Below are 6,000 nucleotides of genomic sequence, written 5' to 3'. Positions count from 1 at the left end.
CCCTGCAGCCCCACAACTCGTCCAGATCTCTAGACTCCTCAAATTCTGCTCTCTTGAGCATCCTTGATTTTAATCACTCCACCGATGGCGGCCTTGCCTTCAGCTGCCTGGGCGCCAAGCTCTGGAATTCTCTCCCTCAGCCTCTCCATCTCTCTATCCCACTTTCCTCCTGTAAGACGCTCCTTAAAACCTACCTCTTAAGACCAAGCGTTTGATCGCCTGCCCTGAACCCGTCTTATGTGGCTCAGTGTCAATTTTGTCTGATAACGCTCATGTGAAGTGCCTTGGAATGTTTTACTATGGTAAAGGCATCATATAAATACAAGTTGGTGTTGAGTAAAAGAAACTGAAATTTTAACTGCACATTTTCATAAATTATTTTTCCCAAAAATAATTAAGTTATAGTCTATTGAATTTCTAAAACCAGGCAATGTAGAAGGTGGCACATCTCTTACCCTTCCACGATTTTCCAACAATGGGCCTAATTTTAAACTTCACCGTCTGTGCAGTAATCTGGTGCAACAGATTGTTCACTCATTGCAAAACCTGCCCAATGATTTTGATGCATTGAAAATCAGGCAGACAGGGTGCTCCATCAAATTAGAAACATAGAAGCATTTACAACACAGACAGGGCTATTCGGCCCATCATGCCCATGCTAGTTGTAAAATTGCTACCCAACCTAGTCTCAGCTTTCTGCTCTTGGGCTAGTGATTGGTGGATCAGAACAAACAACACATCCCTTTGGCTGTTTGCAATAGGCAGAGTACTGACCATATTCAACCAACCCGTGCTTCCAAATCTCAAAGCATAATGCCTAGTGCTAGATGTGATTTTGTGAATGGACAGCACTTGCTGAACAATTCTGAATGTGCTAAGAATTACATTAACAACCAATTTAAGATTATCAGTCGGTCTCACAATGTAGCTCACTTACACTTGCTAGAAGCTACATATATAAGCTGCATATATTCATGTGCAGGGTTCTGTCCTCTGCAGGCAAAAGGAATATATCCAGACATTGCACCTTTTTTGAATAAACAAAAGCATGGGGGTCAAAAGCTCCCCTCTTGACCAACCAGAGCTGACTTGCCAACCAATCAGCACCCCTTTTCTCATGCTGTATAAATTGCACCCCCCCCCCCTTTGAAATTTGGCATTCTTATGCCTGTCCTGGTGAGTGCAAGGTGAAAAGTTTTGGCAGACTGTCTCTTTTTTCAGCAATACTCAAGCTCTTGGACTGTAGTCATGAGGTTACGGCACTTCAAGTGCATATCCAGGTCTTTTTTTAAAAATGTGTTGAGGGATTCTACCAATACCATCCTTTCAACTAGCGAGTTTCATCCCCAGCACCCTCTGGGCAAAAATATTACTCCTAAACTCTCCCTAATCTATCTACCAATTAAATTAAACCTATAGCTCCTGGTTATTGACCTCTCTACTAACAGAAATAGATCCTTCTTACCCCCTCTGGCAGATGTAAAGGTGAAAGTAACTCCCAATGCCCCAGATACAATATTCTTTATTTTAAATTGATAGTTGAACTCTTTTCGGATTATATCAGTATATTTAAACTGTAAAGAACACTTCATATGATGCTCACTTTGCATTTCCTGACCTACATTTATAAATAGTATGTTTCACCTCCTAGCGCTATCCCAAAGCACTTTACAGCCAAATAGTTGGCATTGAAATCCAGCTCTATTGCTTTATTCTATCAAAACCTGTCCATAATTTTGAATGTCTATTAAACATCCCCTGAATCTGCTCTACTCTAACCGCAGCTTCTCCAGTCTCTCTATGCAGCAGAGGTTCCCCCATACTTGGCACCTTTCTCATAAATCTCCTCCACACCCTCTCCAAGGCCTTGACATCCTTCCTAAAGTATGGTGACCAGAATTGGACACAATACTCCAGCTGAGATACAACAAGCAGTTTATAAAGGTATTTATACTCTGTGCCTTTATAAATAAGCGAAGGATCCGGTCTGATTTTTTTAACAGCCTTGTCAACTTGTGATGCCACCTTCAAAGATTTGAATGTGGACACCCCCAGATCTCTCAGTTCCTGTATCCAATTTAAAATTGTACCATTTATTTTAGACTGCCACTCCTTGTTCTTCCTTGTCAAAATGCATCGGTTCACATATCGCTGCATAAAATTATACTTACCTTTTGTCATTTCACCACCCTATGTCCCCCTGAGGTTTCCTACTATCCTCCTCACTGCTGAATACATTTCCAAGTTTGTGTCATCAGCAAACTTTGGAATGATGCCCTTTTTACCCAAATCCAAGCCATTAACATATGTCAAAAAGTGCAGTGGTCCTAATGTAGATGCTTGGGGAACACCATTGTATACATTTCTCCAGTCTGAAAAATAACCATTCATTACTGGTCTCTGCTTTCTGCAGGAGTTATTTACTTAATGTAATTGGTAGATGGATGTGTGAAAGTGAAAGGTTAGGGTACTTCTTTAATTTACACCAACATTACAGAAACACAATTCTCTATTAGTTTACGGGATGTGGGTGGCGCTGGTAAGGTTAGCATTTATTGCCCATCCCTAATTGCCCTCTAGAAGGTGGTGGTGAGCCACCTTCTTGAACCACAGCAGTCCATGTCGTGCCGGCACACCCACAGTGCTGTTAGGGACGGAGCTCCGGGATTTAGATAAATACAAACTTTCAGTACCATGGACAGCACAGCTCACTGACAAATACAGAGCATTTCAGGGAATGGGATCCTGAAAATTGTAGGTGACAGTTTTGATCACAATTGATTTTTCAGGATAATCATCTGACACTTTATTATACAAAGGTAATTTTAATCCTCCTCCCATCAAAAAGAAACAATTTTACATTAATATCCAGTAATGAAATTTGAAATCCCATCAGTGATTCTTTTTCGTTATGTGCAGGTGATGCAGCGATTCTTCCCCATCTCTCTCTCTATACATATATATACCTATTGAATATGGCACAAAGGCATTGTTTATATCACTAAACAATGTTACAGCAGTGATTATGTATATCAGATTGGGTTGGGGTAAATTCCCTTTCTTGAAGGCCATTAGTTAATCATTTCTGTTTCCACAAAAATCCAGCAGTTTTTGTGATCATTTTTTTACTCCTAAAGTTAATTTTGACTTCTGTGTCACCAAACTGGATCGATGCGACAGTCCATCACCTGTACTTGCAGCAAAGAGGTGCCCCTGATTTTGAGGCACAGACCTTAGACAATTATTGGCTGTGGCTCAGTGAGCAGCACTCTCAGTCAGAAGGTTGTGGTTTCAAGCTTCACTCCAGAGATTTGAGCACAAAATCCAGGCTGACACTCCAGTGCGGTACTGAGAGAATGCTGCAATGTCAAAGGTGTCACCTTTCAGATGAGCCAAACCAAGGCCTCATCTGCAACCTCAGGTGTCTGCAAAAGAATGACAAAGTTTCCAAATAAAGTTGACATACATTAAATTTTTAAACTGAAGACACCTTAAGTTCAAAAAAATGAATTTAATTGTACAAAATAAATTTTTTATCCATGTGACATTATAAAATCTTAGAACCATAGAAAAGTTATGGTGCAGAAATAGGCCTTTCAGCTCATCATGTCTGTGCTGGCCATAAAAAGAGAAGAAAGAAGCTAGCTGCTCTTTATCAATCCCACTTTCCAGCACCTGGTCCGAGGCCTTGCAGGTTACAGCACTTCATATGCAGACCCAGGTACCTTTTAAATGAGTTGAGCAATTCAGCCTCAACCACCAATTCAAGCAGTGAATTCCAGACACCCACCACCCTCTGGGTGAAAAAGCTTTTCCTCATGTCCCCTCTAATCCTTCTACCAATCACCTTAAATTTATGCCCCCTGGTAATTGACCCCTCAGCTAGGGGAAACAAGTCTTTACTGTCTCCCCTGTCTAGGCCCCTCATAATTTTGTACACCTCAATTATGTCCCTCCTCAGCCTCCTCTGTTCTAAGGAAAACAACCCCAGCCTGTCCAATCTTCCTTTATAGCTTCAATTTTCAAGCCCTGGCAACGCTATTTCAAAGAGGAGCAGGGCGTTCTCCCCTGCGCCCTGGCAAATATTTATCTCTCAACCAACATCATTAAAATCTGATTACCTGGTCATTAGTGCATTGCTATTTGGGAGTTTACTGTGCTCAATTAGTTGTCATGGTCCCTACATTACAACAGAGGCTGCACTTCAAAAGCTCTTCATTGGGTGTAAAGCAATTTAAACTGCCCCAACACTGGAAGGCGATATAGGAATGAAAGTCTTCCTTTGATTAACATTGCACAGGCAAGCTGCATACTGTTTGGGGGGGGAAGTGTTGCTGGGGGTAAGGGGGAAGTGGGGGTCAGGGTTGAGATAAAAGGACAAACCGATGCAACTTGCTAGATTAAGCTCTCCTAATGTGGGGCTGCCCTGGCAACCAGCAGAGTAAGGTGCAAGGCAGGCAGGGGAGTTTCATCATCACAGAGGGCTGGGGTGTGTGTGTGTGTGTGTGTGTGAAGGGTGGGAGGGTGGAAGTGGAACAGATTTTATGGGGTCAGGAGGAAGATACTTGATTCACCAGGACTACAAAAATCATTCTAAATTAACCATTTATATCCCTCTTCTCTTCCATCACCTGTTGAGCTGGTGGGAACGAGGGTGGTGTGGGCTCCAGGATTTTGACCCAGCGACATGAAAGACGATATATTTTCAAGTCAGGATGGCATGTGGCTTGGTGACCTTGAGGATGGTGGTTTTCCAATGCAGCATAGCTCTGGTCTATCGAGGTGGCAGAGGTTGTGTGTTTAGTGAGGTAACGGCAACAAGAATCCAAACCTCCAGGCAAACTAAACAGGACAACCCAGAAGCATGAACACAACCAGGAGTGAGCTGCATGGAATTTGAGCGCTAGATTTTTTTTTGTCAATTTACGGGATGTGGGCTTCGCTGGCTGGGCCAGCACTTATTGCCCATCCCCAGTTGCCCTTGAGAAGGTGGTGGTGAGCTGACTTCTTGAGCTGTTGCAGTCCATGTGGTGTGGGTACACCCACAGTGCTGTTAGGGCGTGTGTTCCAGGATTTTGACCCAGCGACAGTGAAGGAACAGCGATGTATTTCCAAGTCAGGATGGTGATTGGCTTTAAGGAGGACTTCCAGGTGGTGGTGTTCCCATCTATCTGCTGCCTTTGTCCTTCTAGGTGTAGTCATCATGGGTTTGGAAGGTTCTGCCTAAGGAGCCCTTGGTGAGTTCCTGCAGTGCATCTTGTAGATGATGCACACTGCTGCTACTGTGCGTCGGTGGTGGAGGGAGTGAATGTTTGTGGATGGGGTGCCAATCAAACGGGCTGCTTTGTCCTGGATGGTATCAAGCTTCTTGAGTGTTGTTGGAGCTGCACTTATCCAGTCAAGTGGAGAGTATTCCATCACACTCCTGACCTGTACCTTGTAGATGATGGACATCTTCTGGGGAGTCAGGAGGTGAGTTACTCATAGCATGATTCCTAGCGTCTGAACTGCAATTGTAACCACAGTATTTATATGGCTAGTCCAGTTCAGTTTCTGGTCAATGTTAACCTCTAGGAAGTTGATTGTGGGGGATTCAGCGATGGTAATGCCATTGAATGACAGGGAGTGATGGTCATTGCCTGGCACTTGTGTGGCATGAATGTTACTCGCCACTTGTCAGCCCAAGCCTGGATATTGCCGAGGTCTTGCTCCATTTGGACATGGACTGCTTCAGTATCTGAGGAGTTGCGAACAGTGCTGAACATTGTGAAATCATCAGCGAATATCTCCACTTCTGACCTTATGATGGAAGGAAGATCATTGATGAAGCAGCTAAATATGGTTGGGCCTAGGATACTTCCCTGAGAAACTCCTGTAGTGATGCCCTGGAACTGGGATGATTGATCTGCAACAACCATAACCATCTTCCTTTGTGCTCAGTATGCCTCCAACCAGTGGAGAGTTTCCCCTCTGACTCCAGTTTTGCTAGGCTCCTTGATG

At 43.4% G+C, this 6,000-nt stretch overlaps 1 protein-coding gene across 1 annotated transcript in view; it reads right to left on the bottom strand.

Annotated features, from left to right (window-relative positions):
* Positions 1-2,470: 2,470 nt before the first annotated feature.
* LOC144696402 (uncharacterized) overlaps positions 2,471-6,000 on the bottom strand; it is a 204,430-nt gene continuing 200,900 nt past the window's right edge. The window contains exon 16 of the mRNA XM_078567646.1: positions 2,471-3,425. The gene's annotated coding sequence lies outside the window, so the exon portion shown is untranslated. The remainder of the gene's footprint in view (positions 3,426-6,000) is intronic.

Source organism: Cetorhinus maximus, chromosome 22, assembly GCF_964194155.1.
Source record: "Cetorhinus maximus chromosome 22, sCetMax3.hap1.1, whole genome shotgun sequence".
Classification (NCBI taxonomy): domain Eukaryota; kingdom Metazoa; phylum Chordata; class Chondrichthyes; order Lamniformes; family Cetorhinidae; genus Cetorhinus; species Cetorhinus maximus.
The sequence above is the reverse complement of the archived record's forward strand: the minus strand, read 5'-3'. Positions and strand labels throughout refer to the sequence as shown.